The sequence below is a fragment of the Lemur catta genome, chromosome 7 (genome assembly GCF_020740605.2).
Source record: "Lemur catta isolate mLemCat1 chromosome 7, mLemCat1.pri, whole genome shotgun sequence".
Taxonomy (NCBI): domain Eukaryota; kingdom Metazoa; phylum Chordata; class Mammalia; order Primates; family Lemuridae; genus Lemur; species Lemur catta.
In genome coordinates, this window is record NC_059134.1 from 8498903 (window position 1) to 8524200 (window position 25298).

Sequence of the window (25298 nt, forward strand, 5' to 3'; positions counted from 1 at the left end):
TACTTTCAGTCTAACTACATTTGTGTATCAAGTGTGAATCTTATCAACAACATTTAGTTGGATCTTGCTTTTACATCCAGTTGGATAAATTTTGGCCTTTAATTGGAGTGTTTAGTCTATTTTCTCTTAATTTAATTCTTGATGTGATTTTTATTAGCTCTATCCGTTTCCTTGTTGTTTCTCTTTTCTTCCTTTTGTAACTTTTTTTGTTTTTCTTATTTATTCCCTCTATTGAATTTTTGCCTACACCTCATATTATTTTTAGTGATAAAGTATATTATACATCTTTATGTTATCAATACCTATCTTCAAATATTATATTAATTCACAAAAATCTTGCAGTTACCTCCCACACATTGTAATCTTGTCATGTATTTTGCCCCCACATGTTTTACAAATCTTATAAATTTAAAATTACACATAAAATAAAGATAAAGTGTCTTTTGCATGCATTTCCCCAAAGATTCACCCTTCCTTCTTTTCTTTATTCCTTCTGATACCTGCAAGTTTCCTTCAACTATTTTTTCCCTTCTGGCTCATTGACAATTTCTTTCTATGGTTCTATACAAATGACTAGTTTATTTTCACTCTTTAAATTATGAATAAAAGTATTTAGGGATATAAAGTTTTATCTTCATATTTCTATGTCTGAACTCCATATGTTTTGACAAAACACCTCTTTTCATTTTTATTGTTTCCTCACTAGGCTCTCTTTCTATGTTTTTTTTTTTTCTTTATGATCTAAAAGTTAGTAAGAGAATATTTTCTAAGATTTAAGTTTGTTTTGGGTTACTGTTGTTCTGTGTTTCTCCCTAGTTTGAATTTATTGTGGCCAGAGAAGATAACAATATAACTTACTTTGGGAAATATAATGTTCTTTTTTCATTGAGAGTCATCATTTTGTTAATGTTCTATGAATGCTGAGGGTAATGTGCATATTTACCGGGGGTGCACATATATTCATCTCTGCCTTCCAAGCATATTAAATTCATGAAAACCCTGTAGTCGTTTAAGTACCTCATGTCAACATTATTAATCTTAGTGGGAAAAAGTGTGCTCCTCAATTCTCACATGGCTTCCAATTTTTGTCAAATTATTTTCAAGTGTTATTAAATGGACATGTTTCCCTCCATAGGCAAGTACAACACGATTTTAAAAGATATTTTCACCTAACTAATTAGTCTATAATATGTCTATTTTCTCTCTTTGTTGATCGCTGTTACTGACCAAAATCTAAGATTATGCCTATGAACAAAATATAAAGCATGGTACCCATAATTTACACAATTCAACCTTTAATACAAAAGCCGCAAAAAATAAAAAACAAGAAAGAACAAAACAAATAAAAATATTATATTTTAGGGACACAATATATAAAATTATCAGGGCTATCAACTAACAAATTATGGATACTTTGAGAGGAAAAGTTAACATAACATGTTCTGTATAAAACTACAAACATGATTGCATAGTTGTACTTTATTTTTTCTCACATTTTTGAGTGTCTCTGTAGACCACAGAAAGTTAAAGTAAGGATAGTTATAAACTTCTTCATAAATACAATTCTTATAATACAAGTGGGCATATTTAAGAGTATATTTTGAACCATTTCTATAATGACTTAAACTACATGATGTGACATGGAATGAGAGTATTGTGTGTCCTCTCTTACAACTATGGTTTAGCCAAATCTTTTTACACCTATATGCTTTTTCATTATGTATTTCAGCTGTCATTGAGAACATAGAGGTTTATGACTGTATTCTACTATACCTTCAAAATATATTATTTAGTAAGAAAGACCTCTAGAAAATGATTCTAGAGGAACATTTCTTTCCCTAGTAGACCACCAAGAAAGAGGAACAAAGTTTTAAGGAGGAATTTTCTGAGTTGGTTCTTGGGTTTGCGGTATTTGTTCTCTAATCTGATTTAATGACACTAATGACTCTACTTCCAGTAGCAAAGACAGCACTGATGGCCATGGAAAACCTGTTTATAGAGAAACAAAAAACGTCAACGTCGGGTACTCTCAATCAACATCTCATAAGAAGAAGTTAGGTGACTCTGTATGTGACACTTTCAAACGTTTTTTTTTTTTTTTTTTGAGAATTGAGGAACATAATAATGTCAGTTAGTTTCTCCTAATGTTGCTGGACAAAGTAACAAAAGACCAAGATGAGCTCAGTGCATCAGGGTCCCAGCCCAAGTACCTCATAAATGCCCTAAAAGCCTCCAGGTGTCCCTTGTCTCCTTCAGCTGCAGGGTGAGATTGCCAAGAATCCAGTGCAGAAGCCCAGCTTGTGGTTAGCTGCATTGCGGTGTAAGCTGAAGCCCCAGCTTTGCAAGGCGCCTACTGTTAAAGTGAGGGTGTTCACTGGGGAGGGCTAGAGCCCATAAACTGGGATGGAGACTTTTGGAAGGAATCCGATGGAGCTGAGGACACTGAGCCCCTAAGTTCTGATGAGCCTTCTTTACCAGCAGAAGGGATTTCCTCACCCCCAGAGGAACTGGCCTCCCAAGTCCAGTGGAAAATTTCACCCCCAGAGGAACTGGCCTCCCCAGCCCCCAGAGGTATTACTGCTCCCTTCACTCCCTTTGGTTATCGGCCTCACCACCCACAGTGGTAAAAGCCCTTCCCCCTCCATCTGAGGGCATCAACCGTGCATTAACTGAGGACATGGTAATATTAATCCATCTTGTGGTTATTTTCCCAGCTCTGGGATGTAGAATTGGAACAGACATGCTGAGCAGCTTCCCAGATCCCCATGCTGGTTCTCTGACCTGTGGAGTGAGGGCCATTATGGTGGGAAAGGCAAAGTGGAAGCCACTACAACTGCCTCTACATAGGAAAGTAGTAAATCAAAAGCAATAATGCGTTCTCTGAGGGATGCAGAGGTTAGCCCCACCATCAAATACCTGAAAGATGCAGGGGTTGCTATTCCCACCCATGGGCTGGGGTGGTCAACCCTGACTACCAGGGAAGATTCCTCCACAATGGAAGAGTATGTCCGGAATATAGGAGATCCTTTAGGGCATCACTTATTGTTCCCGGGCACTGTGATTACGGTCAATGGGAAACTACAACAACGCAAACCAGGAAGAACTTCTGATGGGGCAGAACCTTCAGGAACAAAGGTTTGGGTCATTGCACCAGGTAAAGAACCAGGGCCAGCTGTGGTTCTTGCTGAAGGCAAAGGTTGTACAGGACAGGTAGCAGAGGAAGGCAGTTATAAATGCCAACTACGACCACATTACCAGTTACGTAAATGAGGACTATAATTGTCATGAATATTTCCTCCTTATTTTGTTATGAATATGTCTGTGTATACATACGCATATTTTAAGCAAATACCTTTGTTTTCTACCCAGTCTTTTTCCTTTACCATGTAACATAAGATGTGTGGACTTTATATAAGTATCTGAGTATTGTTAACTTTACATCATGGTGTTTAAGCTGTGGGATATCAGGAGAAGAGTAAACCTCATTCAAGGACTTTACCTTCTCTTCTGGGGAAGGAATTAGTACCTTTTTGGTTGTAGAAGATAATATCATGTTAGGTGAAATTATAATCTTGTTGCTATCTTTATCTGGAGATTAAATATGGGTTAAGGGGATACATATGGGGTGCCAAGTTCACAGGTGGTGGAACTGTAATGGTTAATTTTGTATGTCAACTTAACTGGGCTAAGGGATGCCCAGATAATTGGTAAAACATTTCTGGGTAGGTCTGTGAGGGTGTTTCTGGAAGAGATTAGCATTTGAGTGGGTTGACTGTGTAAAGAAGATTACCCTCACCAATGTGATGGGCATCTTCAATCTATTGAGGGCCTGAATAGAACCAAAAGGGGGAATTTGCTTTCTCTGCTTGAGCTGGGACATCCATTTTCTCCTGCCCTTGAGCTCTGGTGCTTGTGATTCTTGGGCCTTCGGACTTGAAGCAGGGCTTATGCCACTGACTCCCCTGGTTCTCAGGCCTTGGGATTTGGACTGGAATTACATCACTAGCTTTCCTGGGCCTCCAGTTTGCAAAAGGAAAATTATGGGATTCCTCAGCCTCCATAATGTCATGAACCAATCCCTCATAATAATCCTTTTTTTCTATTTATCTCTCTCTCTAGAGAGGTAAACATCCATCTATACAGATATAGATACAGATATCCCATTGCTTCTGTTTGTCTGGAGAATCCTGACTAATACACAAATATATATTTTTTTCTTGAATTCCATTATTGATGCTGTTAATATTACTGCCTGGTTTCCTTTCATGAATGGGCTTTAGGTTTTATTTCCATTTATTTTGGGTTTCATAAATAGCACACAAATAATTTTTTTTTACTCCAAATGAGCCTATGCCTTTTAATTGAGTTTTTAAGTTAAATTATGCTTCTGTTTCTTTACTTGTGTGGTACCTTGCTTTTTATGCTTCTTTCATGACTCTTTCATTTGAAAAAAAGTCAGGTCATTCATAATTGATTTTGCTTTCTACTGTCTTTTGACATTTTGAAAGGTATTTAGTGTGTTGTTTTTAAATGTTATCAATGGTTGATTTTAAGATTTCAGAAAATATTTTTAAACCTATTGTTGTTTCGAATTTGTAAAAAAGTGAAAGAAATATTTTATTGTATTAGCTTCCCTTTCTATGAAGTAAGAAATTAGTATACATTCAAATTCCCTTGTGTACCTTTTTCAATTTCAGTTACTTCAATTCCTTATTTTATATCTTGCTTATTTTTTCATAGGGTATATTTTATTTCAAAAATGTTGTTTGACACTTCAGTCCCGTTTGTAATCATATTAACAATTGTTGGCTATTTGCTGGTGTCATTCTTCACTGTGAGTACTGGGACAGCACAACCTCCCCACGTCCCGGTTTATTTTTTAGTCAACAGAAATAGTTCCCTGCGCAGTTTTGACTTAAAAGGGGAATTGGGTAAAATACTTCATGAGAATTATTACAACTTAGAGCTTCTTTGAACTTCTCTCATCTACGCACGGGCGTTCACTTCACCTGGACTCCTCTGTCATTCTCTTCCCACTCCGAGAACTGTGCGGTTATTCCACTGTTTTCTAAAATAGCACGTTGCAGAGAAGTGTGATGTGAGCTGAAATTTCCACCTTTATAAACACATATTTTTCCTACTTGGATTCTTAAAAGTTCACATGAAAGCACTAACACATTTCTATTTCTTCCAATTGGCTTTTAGTTATCAATTGCATTGTGAAAATTCAAATCTTTATTTAGATTAGGAAAGGTTTTTAAAAACTTATTTGTTTTATCATTTCCTACCCTTTACCTGCTATACTTGCCTTTTTTGAAATTCCAATGTATATAAAATATCCAAAAGCAAATATACATTATATAGTCTCTTATTATTTTTTGCCCTTTTTTCTTTCTGAGTTTTGTGAGAATTTTTCAAGTTATGCTTACATCATGCATTCAGTTTTAATAAAAATCTAAACTAGTCTTTTTCTCAAGTACAGTTTTTATTTGGTGTGAAAATTATCTTTTTTCATCTCTTCTGATGTTAGGTTTTTCCCACTTTGCTATCTATACTGGCTATAGTTTAATTGACACAATGTTTTCATTTCCAGTATGAGTGGGAACACGAGTGTAAGTGTTTCCTATTAATGGAGGTGCTACGTCATGGGAGATATTTGTTCTGACTTCACAGGCAAATCTCATTCTTTTTAATTGCATTATGTTTTCAAAAGAATAGTGATCCTTTTTTCCTCTACTAATCCTCACAGAGGGTGGAGTATATTTATACAGTATTTAGAGTTAAAATGTAAGTGGATATCTCTATTAGAATATATCATGTTCAGATCGCATATGCTTAGATGGACTGTAACGATTTAAAAATGAAGATCATGGGCACGTATGTAGGGGAAAATACAGACTTTAAGTAGAGGCAGTGAGATTAGATAATAAATAATCTCTTTTCCAGTTATAGTAGCATTCTGAAGCCAACTGAGGCCCGACTGTCTTTTACTAGTCAGCCACAGAAATGGCCCAGGTTTTAGCTCTCATGGTCATCTATGTTAAATGGGATGTAAGTACTGTTGTTTCAAACCTGGCTGGACTGGCCTGCAAAACTTTTTTTCTTTGCCAGAGGTGGCTTTGAGATGCAAATATAGCATTGGCTCATCCTCTATTCCAGTCCTTGCTGTACTGAATTAAGATTGGTATTGATGTATTGATGGAGTCTCTTGCGTTTACTTCCAAGACAAATATTCCTTCTTGACTGGACAGCCAATGATCAGGCTACCCCGTCAACTACCATTTAATATTTATTATGTTACTGGAAAATTTTTTTTTAATTTCAATGAACAGGATGCTACCTTTTCCTAATTTTCATGATGGATGCCAGAGTTTTACTGTTTCATATTTTTGGTTATTATCATGAGAATTATGGACATGGACCTTTCCATGTGTATGCCCAAGTTTCCATCTTCTTTATATCCTAGAGTGTGTTTTTGTTTGTTTGTTTATCACAAATACTATTTTGTCACTGCCATACTTAAAATTCTTCAATATTTTCCTATTTTCTAGAATATAAAGTTCAAATTATTTAGGATGGTACTCAAGGCCTTTTAAAATCAACTCATCACCATTTCTGCTACACGGACATTGCTGGTCCACAGCCTTAATCTCCAGCGTGCAGCCTACTGTGTTTATGTTTATCCAGCACCTCGCATGATCATTGGACTATAAATGTCTTTAGCCCGGCACACAATCTTTAACTATCACAATTATTGCTCCCCATTTTCAAATGCCCTGCCCTCCATACTTTGGAATTTCCTTCCTGAGCACCAAGCAGAGGCTCTTGAGTTTCCCACCTCTCTCCTAAGCGTCACCTTCACCATCTCTCTTTCCAGTAGTTCGGGTATTGTAAGAGATACTGGCACTTCCCTGCACTGTCATTTATCTCATTTTGGTTTTTGTGCCTCTACTATTTTCTCTGGCAGGAACACCTTTCCCTTTCTCATACATCCTTTGTCTGGTAACTCATTTGTCTTCCATGTTTTACTTAGACCTCACTTTGTCTTGGAAGCCCAGTGCAATTCTCCAGAGTGGGTTAGACATCTGACCAATGTACTGTCACGGAAACCTTTTGTGTTTCTCGTAGCAGCCATTACACTCTACTGCGCTCTACTGGAATCCATCCTTCCTTCCTTCCTTCCTTCCTTCCTTCCTTCCTTCCTTCCTCCCTCCCTCCCTCCCTTCCTCCCTCCTTCCTTCCTTCCTTCCTTCTCTCCCTTTTTCTTCCTTCCTTCCTTCCTTCCTCTCTTCCTTCCATCCATCCCTCTTCAGACATGAGCTTCCTGAGGGTGGTATATGTTATGTGAGGCACTCTAGAAAAAATTGTTAGATTATAAGTATATGAACATAGGCAGTTTTCTAAATGAGATATTTAAGCTTTAAAGAAAATATGTATTTTGATCAAGATTTTGATGTAAATCTACGGTAGAACTAGAAATAAAAATGACCAAACAAGTGATATATCCCTGCCTTTTTTTTTAAAGAATTATTTTCTTTATTCTTGATGAGCATATGTGTCACAGCAGTCATTTATTCATTGAACAAAACATTATTTAGTGCCGTATGTGCCAGGAACATAATAATATCTGGCAATAATTGTGGACAATATGTCCTACCTTTATATTGAATTCTGTGTTTCCCAAATAATTATTTGGTTTTCAGAAATGCATTTTGGTAATGGGTGTATGCTATACGGCAAGAAAGAAGTAAAATAGACCTTGTTGTCAAAGTTTTTGCAGGGGAAAACAAAAACTTCTTTTGTACATTTTGAAGATTGCCTCCAGAAATAAAAGTATTACAAAAGAATTATTTTAGGAAACCTATTCATAGAGAGTCCATTTGAAAATTGTCCTAGTTAAAATGAAGTATTAATAAATGGGGATCAGTAATAATAGGGACTTCCCCGTATAACTCAAGGTAAAACTAAATGTAATACCATTTCCAGCAACTTATTATGAGACTGGGATGTCTTTGGCTTTTAGCTTCTTCTCTTGCTATGTCCTTTCCTGTTCCTTAACATTTAAGGCAGAGCCAACTCTATGCAAACTTTAACACAGCAAAACATTGATATATTCTATTTGAAAAATATAGATTTTAATAGAATATAGTTTGGACATCAAATGTAAAGATTTTTGCCTCATGAAATAGGTATTATTTGTTAGCCAATGCTATGGGTAGCCTCTAACATTCTAGAATTTTCTTGAAGATACCTATACTTTTTTCTATCAGAATTCTATTCAAAGGGTGATAGAATTTTTGTTTAGTTTAGGTGTTTTACTTTTTGTTTTAATCAGTGGACCAACTGTTTGATTTAGTAACTGGGAAAAATGTTCATACTTTTTGAGTCTCCTAGAACCTCAAGGCATATTTTTCAGGGCAACATTTAATCTCTGGGCTATTTGGTTCAAGCCATTTGTTTATCAGTGGTTATTACTGGAGTTTGATTTCTAGGAGCTTCAGGAAATACCCTGACCTTTACTGTGGACAAATTTACCTTCAAATCCAAATTTGGGGACGACTGATTAGAAAAAATTGTCAGCTTTTCAAAGCAACTATGCCTCAGTCTTTTCCAAGAAGTGAGGTAGGGGAGAAACATATTTCACTGCACATAAAAATAAATAAAAATATAAATCTTTCATTGGGTTGGGAAATATTTGTCCTGGAGAGAGTTAAGACACAGCTGATTTCACTCCATTCTTCTATTCAGGATAAAGTCAGAGGTTATGTCATGGTCGATTTCTATCTGAATAGCACTTAGGGGAAAGAAGCTGTTCTCCCCAGAGCAGGAGGACTGTGGGTCTCACACCTTAAAGATCTAAATGATAACTCTGGAGTTATCAGGAGTCTTTTCAGATGAAATCATATCATTTACATTTTGAATGTTGCACAATATCCTTGAAGCTTATGTTCTAAAGAAGATGATAGTGCATTAAAAATAAGTTATATGTAATTTGAGACGGTGAGACATGTTGGGTATCGTACAAAGCAAGGTGATGTAGAAAAGAGTAGCAGTGAAGACCAGGAGTGGAGAGAAAGCTCTGTGCTGCCTAAGGTCAAGATAGGGACCTGGAGAAAATCCTGGCAAGTGAGAATAATCCAGCCATCCAGTGATTTGGTCTGAGTTTACCAGACAGAGGCACAGCAAGTGCAAAGGATGTGAAAGGGAATAAATTTGGCATATTCAAGAAAAAGCAAGAAAGCTAGAGTGGCCAGAACTTAATAAAGAAGGGAAAGAGTGGTAGGAGATACAGGTGAGAAACGGGTCACACAGTGTCTTCTAGGCCAGCGTTCCCCAACCTTTTGGGCACCAGGGACTGGCGTCATGGAAGACAATTTTTCCACGGTGAGGGGGAATGGGGGCGATCTGACAGGAGATGGAGCTCAGGCGGTGATGCAGCAATGCGGAGCAGCTGTAAATGCAGAGGAAGCCTTGCTCCCTTGCCACTCTCCTCCTGCAGTGCGGCCCAGTTCCTGACAGGTCACAGACTGGTACCGGTCTAGGGGTTGGGGACTGCAGTTCCAGGCCATGGTCAGGAGTTTGGATTTAAGGTATAAAAGGAAGTCAATGGTGGATTTTATAAAGGAAAGAAACATGACATGATATTCATTTTTAAAAGATCATTATGTCTGCTGTGTGGAGAAAGGTTTGTGGGGAGTCAACAGCATTGTCAAGTGACCAGATGGGACCTGGTGGGAGACAGCAGCGGCCAGAACTAGGGATCCCACTGTGGAGGTGCTGAGGTGTTGGACACAGAATAACGCTTGAAGAGAGAGCTGGCAGCACCTGCTGATGAATTAGATTGAAAGAATGAAAAGTTTGGGGTCTGAGTCATTGGGTGAATTATTGTAGCATTTATTTATTTGGAAACAATAGAGAAAGAAGTATGTTTAGGAGGAAAAAACCCAAAAGTTTTATTTTTGTTATATTAGTTGGATATGCCTATTTGATGGCCAAGTGGAAATGCCAAATATGCAAGTAAGTTTCCAAGTCTGAATTTATTAGCGTTTAGGGCAGAGTGATAATTCTGGGAGACATCGGCATGGAGATAGTATTTAAAGTCCAGTTGCCAAGTGAAAGTGAAAATATATAATATATAAAGAGCAGTGACGTAAGGACTGATCTCGGGGGGCTCCGGCATTTAGGGAGAGAAGGGGACTCTGCAAAGAATGGGAAGGAGTGCACAGCCAGCGAGGAGGAAAACCAGGGCGTGGGTCCTCCCGGCATCAAAAGAGGAGAGTGCTTTAAGGACAAGGACGGGTGGCCACATGTCAAATGCTGTATGAAAGCTGAGTAAGATGAAGAGAAAGAATTGATGACTGTAGTTACTGTGGTGAATGTCTTTTGTGACCTTGGCAATAACAGTTTCAGTGCAGTGGTGGGAGGAAATCTGAATTAGGATGGTTTAGAGGTGAAAGCGTTTTAAAGAAGTGATGATAAGTTGGGGAAAATCATCTGAAGATGTTTTAATGGTAAGTGGGGAGAGACATGTGGCAGGAGTGGGGGGCTGTGAGGTCATACAAGCTTCAGGAGAGGATGTTTGTTTGGAGATGGAAACTATTCCAGCTTGTGTAGTGACAGAATAATCCAGGGGGAGGAAAAGGTGGGCTATTAATTTGTGAAGGAAATTCCTTTAGTAGGTGAGAACGGATGGTGTCTCGTTTACAAGTGGAGGAAGCGACGTAGAGAAGGGACTGAACCTAGAGGCAGATCCCAGGAGAAGCTGACAGAGGCTACTCTGGAGACGGAGGAAACGTTCCCTAAGAGAGGCACTCAGTCCAAAGCCCAGTCCTAGGCCCCTGTCCTTGGAGTGAACTAAACAGACTCCAGAAACTAGAGCAAGATGAGAATCGAAAGGACTGTCTTCATGTGTGTTGGGGATACTAGGAAGAATGCACCTAGGGAATCTGGCTACTCCCTGTCTTGAATGATCCATCATTTCCAGATCCCACCGGGTAGGCCAGGCTCTTTGGAGCGAGTGGCCAACCACGACCTCCTCTGGCAGCACTGTAGTGGCAGGTGCTATATGGGCAGAACGGATTATTAACGTGCATTGTTTGGATGTACACGAAGGAATAACTAGTTTGCATTGAGTATTGTGTTGATTGACTTAAAGAGATTGTGAATATGACTCTCAGTCGTTGCTTCCAGTGTCTGAGGGCAGAGCTACACCAATCAGTGAGGGTAACCCACCCGGGGTCGGGAGACTCCTAAATGGCTGTGAGGAGTACAATCACAATGAGAATAGCTAAAAGCTGCCTGCATATATAATATATTTTTGCAAAATAATGACTGCTGTTGAATATTTTTAAATGTTAACATTTTATTTTCATTTTTAAAATTGAGAAATAGTAGGTAATACAGAAATGTTAATAAAACATTTATATAGTGTTTAACAACTGATTAAAGTGAATATAATCAGTGACTCCACAGAAGCTAAGAAACACAAAACAACCAAAGCAGCCCCAGCCCCCACGATCTAACTCACTCTTCTTCCCTTCCCCTAGAAGCAGCCACTGTGCTGACGTGTGTGATAATCACTTAAGCGCCTTTCTTTGTATTAATACTTTGATCACAGCTGGAAGCATCTCTAATTCCTTTTCTCATGCACACACTGTGAAATATGAAATTCTCCAATGACACTTTGCAAGCATGGGAAGGAAGACTTCATTCGGGACCATCACAATAGGTGTGGGGTCCATGCAGTGGGATTTGCAGGGGGGAGGTCGGGGGATGCAGCACAGGCAAGTCGGAATTTATAGCCAAGGAGCAGGGTAGGGGACACTGGATGGAAAATTACCAAGAGAAAAAATTAGGGGTCAGGGGATTCTGGCTAAACCAATATAACAGGATTCTTGCTGAAAACAGACTGGGGTTATCAGATATCACCCAGGGAATGGTGGAAGATGAGGAGTCTGATCAGATATCAAGGTGATAAATATCAATCATGGAAGGTTCTTGCTAAACTGACTTAGCCGAGTTCTTTGCTGAAACTGGATTTTACAAGGAAGTGTGCAGACTGGCCCTCAAAGAAGGTTCAGGGCCTGACTAAAGTTTGGCCACACAAAGAATCTCTATCAACACAAACACACATACACACACACACACACATTCATGCACTCAAGGTACTTCTGTGTCTTTCAGCTTCTTTTCTTTTTATCACCATTTCCCCTTGCGGAAGATGCCCACCCACCTTTATGTCTTGAAATGAGAATTTGCAGTGACTCCTCCTTAGGGTTAGGTCACAGGGGCCTGGGAAGGCAGAAATAAGCATGAGGCAACATCAACAGGGCAGTGCTGAGATGTGAACCTCACTGCTATGCAAGTTATTCAGCCTCACACTTGCAGAAAGTCATCTGAATACCTTAGACCTTAAGAAATTTGTTTTTTTAGACTACCCATGGAAAAATTGTGGAATTGGTAAAATAACCTCTCTGTGGCACCCACATACTTAGCCCCTCATTCTGGCAGCCACTGCCCTCATAAGTGTTGCCTGAGTCCAGCAGGGGACCGCTCCTTTTTGAAGGTCTTTGAGTTTAATTTTCCAAACTCCATTTTCTTCAAAACTTACCTGTACTGTTTCCCATTCCTGAATTGCCTGATAATTAGAGATACTGACCACATGACTAACATTTACTAAATGCTTTACTATCTGTCAAGTATTTTGCTAGATGTTTTACATCAGTAAATGCATGCTATCATTTGATCTTGACATTAATCATAGAAGGTAGATCTCATTTTTATTTCCATTTTACAAACGAGAAAAACTAAAGCTCAAGGCAATACACCCAGCAAATGTCAGAAAGAATGTTGACCCTGGTCTCTGTTACTGGAATGTACAATATTCTCTCTAATTATAGGATATTCTACTGCTTTTCATTAGCTATTTAAAGCTCAAGAATTAGTAACAGATATTACACAAATAGTAGATCTGAAGACAGTAAATTGGTTAGTGTCTACTCAAGTTATGAAACATAAGTAGATCTTTTAAAAAGGTAAAATATAGAAGTATAGATAGAAAGTATGTAAAATTAAAATTTATCAAATAATATTTGCTATAAAATTATAAGATTACGGAAGCTGGCCATTTTAAAGAAGTGAAGGGTAATGTAAACTTTTTCATTAATAGATAAAAATTAGAAACTTGAGGGCTCTTCCAATAACAATAACACTAGATCCTTAATAAATTATAATGGACAAACTTTTATTTATTTTTTTTTTTTTTGAGACAGAGTCTCACTTTGTTGCCCGGGCTAGAGTGAGTGCCGTGGCATCAGCCTAGCTCACAGCAACCTCAGACTCCTGGGCTTAAGCGATCCTACTGCCTCAGCCTCCCGAGTAGCTGGGACTACAGGCATGAGCCACCATGCCCGGCTAATTTTTTTGTATATATATTTTTAGTTGGCCAGATAATTTCTTTCTATTTTTAGTAGAGACGGGGTCTCACTCTTGCTCAGGCTGGCCTCGAACTCCTGACCTCGAGCGATCCACCCGCCTCGGCCTCCCAGAGCTAGGATTACAGGCGTGAGCCACCGCGCCCGGCCCTAATGGACAAACTTTTAAAATAAAATTTTGTTTTCTCAAACATGTAAGGGAACTATCCAAGAGCAGCAAAACAAAATAGAAAATAATCAACTAACCATCACCATCATCACCACCAACAACAAAAACTGAACCCAACAAGCAAATGCAAAATCAAGAGTCGACCTATGGCTAAATGCAAATATTCATGTCAAAATGGAGAGTATAGTTCTTGTCTCGAAAAAGGGTGGAGAGCAGGGATATGACACTCCCACATTACTCTTACATTTAATAAGTGAACTAAAATTATCCTGGATATATAGTATCCCTCAACTCCTGGGTGAAGCAAATGATTACCGTGTCTGCAAAATCTGAGCTCTCGGGATACCAAAATTTGAGTTAATACTCATCAATTAGCATATATGCAAGGAAGCAAGGCAACATGAGTAGTTGACAGAAATAAAATAACATCAATTTAGATACTCAAACACTTAAGATAGTTAATTATCAGGTACAGAATATAAAATATATGAAATGTTTAAAAAAAATAAAAAGTAAAATGATAATCAAGTAAAAAATGTTACTAAAAGCTCAGCACTAGTCCTCGAAGCCACATCAGAAGAATGAGAACAAATAGTTTGGGGAGGAAGAAAGAGAAATTTTATTACTTTGCCAGCAAAGGAGGAAAAATAGTAGACCTTCTCCTCTCAAAATCCAAATTTCCTGAACATAAGCAGAAACACAGAGCTTTTAAAGGGAGGGCCCCACAGTTCTAGGCTATTGTAGTTAACTATTCTAATCATCCCTTCTCTGCCAAAGACAAAGCCTGTCTGGGGGGCTGGCATGGCCTTGGATGGCTGAATTATCTCTTTTAACAAAGGACTTACCCTGCCTCAGGGATGTGGGCCAGGCTGCAGTTCTCAAAGAGTGGGGGAAGTTGTGAAGAGAAAGAAAATTTTGCCATTTTTTTTTCAGGCCATTCCCATAATATCCTTAGGTTTGAAAAATAATCAATAGAACTTTTAGATTTATATTAAATTTTTGTCTATATTAATATACATTTATATTATACTTATATGATAAATATAACATTCTTTTAGAAACAAAATAGAAGGTTAAATAAAAGTCAAAAAGACCGAGGTTGATGACTGCAATGAACACAGAAAATAAAAACATAGAAAATAAGAAAGAGATAAAAAGACAAAAAGGACAAAAGAAGGAGGTTTAACATATCTAAACTATGTCCCAGAATGAGACATAGGGTGAACAAAAGAAAGTCACTATTTGAAGAGATAACAGCTGAGAATTTTCTAGATTTTATAAAGAAATGTGAGAATCATGTAACAATCATATATTCAACAAATTTTTATAAAGAGATATCCATTCCTAGGGATATTTTAGTAAATTGGCAGAACAACATGACAAATTAATAATTTTGAAAGCACATAGAATAGAAAAGAGAGAGAGAATGAGAAAGAGAGAGAAACTATGTTTAATATGTTCAAAAAACAAAACTACAATATATGACAATATATGCAGGTAAGAAGAGATATACAAATGACTAAGAAAAATTGAAGGAAATCTACTGAGATTTTAGAAATAAAAAATTTAATTATTAAAATGGACAACAACAATAAATGAGTTAAACTAAAGATGAAGCACCATTGATGAATTAAACTGAAAGAGATGAAAAAAAATATCCCAAATCCTGTAAAGGTAAACAAAGTGAAAGAGACCTCGCTGTTATTCTGAGGTCTAATCCAAAATCAAGAATGAGAAGAGAAAAAACAAAATGGGTTAGAGACATCATTGGAAGAGCTATTAGCAGAGGATTTTCCAAAACCAATGAAAGACACAAAACAGTAGATTTGAGATGTCAAATGAACCCAAATCAGGATAAATAAAAAGAAATGTAAAACTGCATAATTTATAGTAAAACCACAGAACTCCAAAGACAAAGAGAAATATAAAAGTAGCCAGAGAAGAAAGACAGTTAGCAGAAAGTAGATTCCTCAGCAGCAAAAATGAAAGCCAGAAAATGGGAATCATCAATATGAAAAGAGAAATATTAATAACTACCATCCTATAATCTGTATCTGCTGGAAATATCTTTCAAGAAAGACAGAATAAAATCTGAGCTAGTTTGCCATTAACAGACCTCACTAAAGGCAATTTTAAAAGGCATATTTTAGGCAAAAGTGAAGTAATCGCAGATGGAGAGTTTGAGATACAAGAAGAAATATATAGCAAAGAGAATTATAAATACATGCACAGATACAAAGATGGATTAGAAATATAGTTCCTTATGAATTTTTAAAAATAGAATTAAAATATATTACAATATCATGTAAATCAAGAGATGGATTATAAAAGTAAAAATGAACTAAGAAGTATGGGCAGGATTTTAGAAATGGCAGAATAAAGAACTTAACAGACCCTCTCCCCAGCAAAACAATTTAACTAGTGAAAAGTATTTTTAAAAAATCATTTAAAATATCTGAAAGTTGTCCTGAGGACATATAGAAAATGGAGAAATATTTATGTAAGACAATCTACTAAGTGTTGGGGAAAATAATGAGAATTGATGGTATTGAGCTTTATCCTGCTTCTTTGCCCCTCTCACCCAATTTCTGTGTTACAGAAGGTTTATCTTGGGGACTCTGGGCAGGTGAGGTGAACAAGACAGGAGCTCGCTCTCCCTCAAGATTATAGTCTGGGGCTACAGATTCACCCAGGAGGGACAATACTGCCAGCATTTCCTATCTCCCCCTGAACCATGCTGCAGAAGTCCTGTTCCAGGCAGTGAGGGCTGAGAGGATACCTCTTCCTTCCCCTAGTCAGCCTCTAATCCTACAGTGGAAGATCTACTCTAGGATTGCAGACTGAGAATTCTGAGACCTTGATTGTTGTCCGCAACGCCATATTACTTGTAGGGTGGAGGCTCCATGCTAGGAGGAGAGAGCTGAAAAGAACAGGGACTGCTACTCACCCCCACACGAAGAGAGGAGGCTTTACTCCAGGAAAAGCACTTCCACTTCCACAGCTTCAGTGTATTGGAGACGGCGTCCGCCCAGAGAGGGAGGAGGGCAGGCCATAAAATTAAAGAACCCTGCAGCTCTGAGGGGACAGACTTGATTTGGAACAGAGTGTGGAGCATAATTAAGTGCATGGTTGAGAACAATGGAAATCTTGATGGAGAGCAATAAAAAGGAGGCTGGCAGCTCCATGACACAAGCAAAACTGTAGAGCAGCCATAAGTTTAATAAAGAGAGCCGGGAAGATCCCTCCCGAAGTCACAGTGAACACTAAGAAGGCTGAGCGCATGCGCTGGGGTGCATCCGCAGGGGTGTAATTAGAGCAGGGAAGATTGGAAAGCATTTCCCAGGCTGCACACAGACCTGTCAACACAGGGTAGAAGCCTCACTAACCCATGGATCTTAAACACAACCTGTGACCAAACACTGACTGACAGGAAGGCAAGATTAAAAATAACACCACACTCATCCCTGGAGATCTATAGGACTGTGTGCATGCTTAATGATGTGTTCCTTCGGAGCCATCAGAAAGAAAAGTTCTGACCTACTAGTCCTTGTGAAAATGCAGAGCAAGAAAATGTACTCTCTCCACTGTGATACCAGCCTTGAAGGCACACACACATTCGATAGTAAAGGATAAAAGTCTTACTGGCTAAGAAAATTTAAGCAGAATGTTTGAGAAATAAATGGCTTGTGCCATCCCAGGGGCTACCTCTAGATAAAAAGATAAACCCAGCTTAAAAGATAAAGCCAAGGAAAATCAGCTGAGCAATGTCGTCAGAGGGTGCGCACCATGGACGAACTAGACTTCGCTAAATTAGTTTAGCCAAGTCACAAACAATAAACTATTAATAATTATCAAGCAAACAGCAACAAAACAACAACCACTCCTGAGGGAGAAGGAGAATCAGTATACAAAGCTGTTATATTATCTAAAATGGCCAGTTTTCAAGGCATTCTCAGATAAATAAAATCTGAGAGAATTTCCTACTTAGAAGAAAAAAATGTAAAAGAATGTTTTTCAGGCAGAAAGCAGTACGGTAATTCAAATTCATAATTTAAAAAACATACACCAATAAAGGTAATTATGCAGACAATTACAACAAACAGTATAATTGCATATTTCTTCTCCTTTATTTCTTTTTTAAAAAATTAGAGTAAAATATTCACAACAAAATGTATCATTTTAACTATTTTAAGTGCACTGTTCAGGGGAATGAAGTACATTCACATTGTTTTGCAACCATTACCACTATCCGTCTCCAGAAGTTTTAATCATTCCAAACTAACACTCTGTATCCCTTAAATATTCACTCCTCTTACTTATACTTCCCAGCTCCAGGTAACCACTATTGTACTTTATTTTTCTATAAATTTGATTACCTGGGTACCCCATATAAATGGAATCATGCAATATTTCTCCTTTTGTATCTGGCTTATTTCATTTAGCATAAAGTCTTCAAGGGTCATTCATGTTATAGCATGTATCAGCATTTCTCTCCTTTTTAAGCATGGGTCCCTTGCATGTATGCAACACAATGTGTCCATTGATTTATTTAGATGGTTTCCATTTTTTGGCTACTATGAATAATACTCCTATAAACATTCACACACAAATACTTGGTGGAGTCTCTGCTTTTAATTCTTTTGGTATATACCTAGGAGTGGAATTGATCAATTATGTGGTAATTCTACGTTTAACTTTTTGAGGAATTGCTATATAGTCTTCCACAGTGGCTGTATCATTTTATATTCATCCCCACTAGCAATGAACAAGTGTTTCAACTTCTCCACTTCCTCATCAATGCTTGCTATTTTCTGTTTTGTTTTGTTTTGTTTTGTTTTTATACTAGTCATCCTAATGAGTGTGAAGCAGCATCTCACTGTGGTTTTGATTTGCAGTCCCCTAATGATTAGTGATGTTAAACATCTTTTCATGTACTTTGGTTATTTGTATTTACTGTTGGGAGAAATGTCTATTCAAGTCCTTTGACCATTTTTTGGTTGAGTTGTTTGTTCTTTGATATTGCTAAGTTGCAAGAGTTCTTTATATATTTCATATATTAACCCCTTATTAGGTATATGACTTTCAAATATTTTCTTTCATTCAATTGAGTCACCTTTTCCCTTTGTTAATAGTGTACTCTGAAGCACAAAAGTTTTTCATTTTGATGATGCATAAATTATTTATTTTTGTTGTTTTTTTCTGTGCTTTTGGTATCATTGTCAAAAAATTCTTGTCAAATTCAATTTCATGAAGCTTTGCCCTATGTTTGTGCTGTATTGTGTCATACTGACAACTTAACAGTGTTAAGTGTTCCAATCCATGAACATGGGGTGTCTTAGTACATTTTGTGTTGCTATGAAGGAATACAAGAGACTGGATAATTTATAAAGACAAAAGGTATACTTGGCTCACAATTCTGGTGGCTGGAATGTTCCAGACTGGGCATCTGGCAAGGGTTTCATTCTGTGTCCACTTACAGCAGAAGGTAAAAGGGAGCCAGTATGTGCAAAGATCACATAGTGAGAGAGGAAACAAGAGAGCAAAGGGGCAGGGGCCAGGCTCTTTTTAACAACCAGCTCTCTGGGGAAATGATAGAGTGAAAACTCACCCACCACAGGGGAAGGCATTAGTCTATTCACGAGGAATCTGCTCCAATGACCAAAACACCACTTCCTATCAGCTCTACCTCCAACACCGGGGTTCAAATTTCAACATGATGTTTGGAGGGACAAATATCCAAACCATAGCATTGGATTTCTTTTTGCTTATTTATGTCTTCTTTAATTTCTCTCAGGAATGTTTTGTACTTTTCAATGTACAAGTTTTTTTCTTGGTTAAATTTATTCCTAATTATTTATTCTTTTTGTTGATTGTAAGTGTATTTTTTCCTAATTTTCTTTTTAGACTGCTCTCCTTCTCTTGAGTCAGTTAAAAATCAACTTCATAGAATAATACATCTGTATAATTATATTGTTGAACCCATAATATTCAATACTCCACTTTCAATAATGAATAGAACAGCTAGTCATAAGATAAGTAAGGAAATAAACCCCAAACACTGTAACAAATATGCATATCAGACATCTATAGAGTACTCTACCCAGCAATAATGGAATGAGTATTTTTCTTAAGTATATTTAAAACATTCTCTAGGACAGACCATATGCTAGGCCATAAAATGAGCCCCCACAAATTCAAAAGGACAGAAATTATACTGAGAATATTCTCTGACCATAATAAAATAAAATTAAAAATAAATAATAGAAGAAAACTTGGCATATTCACAAGTATATGGAAATGAACACACACTTACCAATAACCAATGGATTAAAGTAAAACATCACAAAGAAAATTTAAAAACTATTTTTAGAAAAATTAAAATACAGTATACCAAAACTTATGGGATGCACTATTCAGTTAATGCACTATTCAGAGAGAAATTTACAGCTAGAAACATCTATCTTAAAAAGATGAAATACCTCAAATCAATAACCTAAATTTCTACCTTCTGAACCTAGAAAAGAAGAGTTGACTAAATCTAAAGCAAACAGAGGTATAAAATAATGAAGACTGGCATGGTAACAAATGAAAGAGAAAGTAAAAATATACTAGATGAAAATTAACAAAACCAAAAGTTAGTTCTTTGAAAAGATCAACAAAATCTAAGACCTCTGGGTAGACTGACTGGGGGTGGGGGGAAGAAAACTCAACTTCTTAAAATCAAGAATAAAAGAAGAACTATCACTATTGAGTTTACAGAAATTAAAAGAATATATTCTTTTAATACACAGAAGAACATACAGAAATTAAAAGAATATAATTATATGCAGAATTATAAGGGAATAGTATGAACACTTATAAGTCAACAATTTAGAAGACTTAGATATTATGGACAAACTCTTAGAGAGACACAAATTATGGAAACTAACTCAAGAATAAATTAAAAGAAGTTGAAGAGGTTAAAATTTTAATTTAAAACTTTTCTACAAAGAAATGTTCAAGCCAAGATGACCACAATGGGAAATTTCATAAAACATTTAAAGAATTAATACCAATCCTTCAGAAACTTGAACAGAAATTATAACAGGAAAAGGAAATTCTCAAATCACTTTATGAGACCAGAGTTATTCTGATACCAAAACTAGACAAAGATATCACAAGAAAACTACAGACCAACATCTCTTATAAACATAGACACAAAAATATTTAACAAAAACTAAGCAAATAAGAAACATAAACATTTATATGCCATGATGAATTGTGATTTATTCTAGCACAACATTAATTTAACATTTGTAAATCAATTAATGCAATATGTCATATTAATAAAAGAAAGGACAAAAAGCATGTGATTATCTCAAAAGGAGCAGAAAGTTACTTGACAAAATATAATTTATTTCATGAGAAAAACTCTCACCAAACTATATATAAAACAGAATATCCTCAACCTAATGAAGGGCATCTATAAAATATCCATAGCTATCATCATTTTTTATAGTGAAAGACTGAATGTTTTCCCCCCAAGTTCAGGAAAAATGCAAGGATATCCACTTTTTAACATTTTACTAGAGAGTCTAATTAGGGAAGTTAGATGTGGGAGGGAGGAAAGCCCTCTAGATCGTAAAAAAAAGTGAAACCACTCTTTTTGCAAATGACATAATTTTGTATATAAATAATCCTATGGAATCACTTTAAGAAGCCATTAAAACTAATAAAAAATTTAAGCAAATTTGCAGAATGCAAGATCAATTTATACTGGCAATTTAAACTAGCAATGATCTTTCTGAACATAACATTAAGAAAACAATTCCATTTAAAATAACACCAGAAATAATAAAATGCCTAGGTATAATTTTATCAAAATTAGTTTAAGACTTTTTTACTGAAAACTACACAATATTGTTTGAAGAAATTAAAGAAGATCAGAATAAATGGAACCATATTTCTTGTTCATAGATTGAAAGACTTAATACTGTCAATACGGCAATACTCCTCAAATGTACATGTTCAACACAATCCCTGTTAAAATTTCAGCCTTTCTTTTTTTGAAGAAATCAACAACACAATCCTAAAACTTATAAGAAAATGCAAGGGACTTGGAATAGCCTAAATAATATTGGGAAAACAGACAAAGTTGTAGGAATCATACTTCTCAATTTTAAATCATACTGTATAGCCACAAGAATCTAGGCACTGTGGTACTGGCATGAGGATAGATATATAGATGAATGAAATAGAAATGAGAGTAAAGAAATAAACCCTTAAATTTATGGTCAAATGATTTTTGACATGAAGGAAGACTGCATTTCAATGAGGGAAGGCCTTTTCAACAAATGGACAAATCATGGTGGGGCAATTAGATATCCTCATGCAAAAACTGGATCCCTAACTCACACTATACACAAAATTTAACTCAAAAAATGAGCGTAGAACTAAATGTAAGCACTAAGACTATGAAATTTTTAGAAGAAAATATGAGTAAATATTTGTGGACTTTGGTTAGACATTTATTTCTTACATATGACACCAAAAACACACATGGAAGAAGAAAAAATAGATAAATTTTCACATATAAAAATTAAAATACTTTGTGCTACAAACAATACCAAGAAGAGAATGAAAATACTAAACACAGATTGGGAGAAACTATTTGTAAATCAAATATTTGATAAAGGAGTTTTATCTATAATATATAACAAACTATTACAACTCAATTATAAAGACACAAATAACCAAAAATTTTTAAATGGGAAAGTATATAAATAGACAGTTCTTCAGTGTAGATATACAAATGGGCAATAAATACATGACCATATTCTCAACATCATTAGCCATTAAGGAAATGCAAGTCAAAACCTCAACGAGATACCATTTATACCCATTAAAATGTCTATCTTCATAAAAAGGCAAATAACAACAATTGCCAACAAGAATTTGAAGAAATTGGAATGCAAATACACTGCTATTGGGATGTAATATGTTGATGCAGTCTTTTAGGAAAACAGTTTGCAACATTAACTCTATATTAAACATAGAGTTACCACCTGCAATTCCACTTTTAGGTGTATACTCAAAAGAAATAAAAGCATATGTACACACAAAAATTTTTACATGAATATTTATAATAACATTATTAATAATAGACAAAAAGAAACAGCCCAAATGCCCATTAACCAATAAATGGATAAGTAAAATGTGATACATCCATGTATTAATAGACCAGTATTCTGCCATAAAAATGAATGAAGTACTGATACATTCTACACTTCAATTAATCTTGAAAACATGTGCATTGTAAGTAAAAGAAGCCAGATGCAAAAGACCACATATTGTATGATTCCATTTATATGAAATGTCTAAAATAGGCAAATGTGTAGTTAACAGATACTAGAGTACTGGTTGCCTAGCACGGGAGGATTTGGGGATTGTGGGGGATGACTGCTGATGGGTAAGTGGTTTGTTTTATGAGGAGCCAAAATGTTTTAAAAATTAGATTGTGGTGATCGCTGCACAACCCTGTGAATATACTACAAGCACTTAATTGTGTTCTTTAAGTGGTTAATTGTATGTTACATGAATTATATCTCAATAAAGTTATGAAAAAGAAAAAAAAAGAAACCGAAAGTTCTGGAAGAGAATAAAGCTATTATTTAAATCAGATGTTGATTAGTTGCATCGGCATGTTGTAATTATTAAAGTAACCATTAAACAAAAATAAATAAAGTATATGTTAACTTAAAAATCACACAATTTATACACTTGGAAAGGAGAGCTTTATCTTTCATAAAGGGTTACAACCCGCAGGCTGGCAAGTGTAGCTTCTGGCCAAAGCCCGGGAGGCAGGAACTTCGAGGGAGGGAGGGATAAGATAGAAATTTAACCTGAAGGGGTTAACCAAGCATACATATTCAATAGGTTACAGGAGGAGCTATGAATATTCATGAAAGGGGGGTCACATGCATGCGTGATAAGCAAACATTCATGTGACATGTGTCCCATGTTCCCTTTGGAGACTTAACATTTAAATGTAATATAATTAGGCTGTATATGTCCAAAGGCCTTTTCAGGACACAAAGGCACTCAGGTGTGCAGCCTCTGTAAAATCAGGCCGAACCAGTCCATGGTCGGTGATCTCTTATCAGGAGGAAGTTACTAAAATCAGTCTCTTGTCCAATCAAGCTGTCATTATGGCTGGTGGAGCAGGGGTTGTGGGTCAGTGTTTGGCAGTAGATGAGCTGAAAATTATTTTAATATTGCTTATCTTGAGGCCAGTGCTTGTTTAGCTGCTGGAGAAAAAGAAAAACCTTGTGACAGTTAGAAAATAGTTTATTCTTTAAACCACAGGGGTTCATGACTTAACCCTTGCCTGACATGGCCTTAGGTCCTGTTGATAATTTGGTATCTTATTGCCATAAAGAGTCCATTCTGTCAGTGTTATGATCCCTATTTTAATATCAATGCTAATATCAATGCTATCAGTTGTTGTGTCTAAACCCCAAAAGGCAGGGGTCCGATGAGGTTGTCTGACCTCCTGTCCTAGCATGGCTGGGAACTCAGTTTTTAAGGTTTTTCCAGGGGCCCCCTGGCCTACAGCAAGTCTGCGCAGTTGTGGAGGGCCTTAGGATTTCATTTTTAGTTTACATGTATAATTTCCAAATGAGTATAGGGGGAAATATGAATGACAGGAAAAAGACAACCGAGGGTTAGACCATTGGCTTCCCTGATTCTGAAGCCTTTGAACTTGGACTAGCCACACTACCAGAATCACAGGGTCTCCAGGATGCAGAAGGCCTGTGGCAGGACTTCTCTGCCTCCATAATTGTGTTAGAGATCCAATTATGAGAAGTATAACAATAAAGTTTTAGATGTAAACTTAGAGAACATCTTGATATCATGGATAGGGTAAACATTTCTTAAATAGTTCACAAACATGCTAACCATAATGAAAATAAACTGATAAATTGTACGATGAAGAGTTAACTTCTGTTTATAAAAATCCACCATTATGAGATGGAAAAGACAAAACACAGAATACAATAATAGGTATCTATCCAATAAAAGACTCATCTCAAGAATATATAAAGAACTCTTATAAATCAGTAAAGAGGAGATAAATTTGAACAAGAATTTTTCAAGTGGAAGATCCCAATGTCCAATAAATATACCAAAAGGTGCTCAACATAGTCACTAGAGAGAAATTAAAACCACAGTGAGATTTCACTATGTACCTACCAGAAGAGCTAAAATAGAAAACGATTGAAAATAACAGGTGTTGGAGGTTATAGATCAATTAGAACTCAGATACATGGCCAGTGGAGTGTAAGTGGGTAGAATCATTGTGGAAGCCTGTTTGGCAGTGTCCTTGTAGGCTGAGCATGAGGCTAAGCTCCATGACCCAGAAGTTCCACTCCTGTGTATCCACGCAACAAAACTGCCTATGGTTGTTTACCAAAAATATGTACTAGCCTGTTCCTAGCAGCCCTCTTTGTAATGGTTTTAAACAAGAAACTACCAGTTACTCATCAACAGTAAAATTTAGAAATAAATTGCAGTACATTTATACAGTGGAATAAATAAATGATTTTTTAACTACACACAGCTATATAAATAAATATTACAAATACAATGTTGAGTGGAGAAAAGTCAGACTCAAAAATAAATACACTATGAGTATATGATTTCATTTATATTAAGTT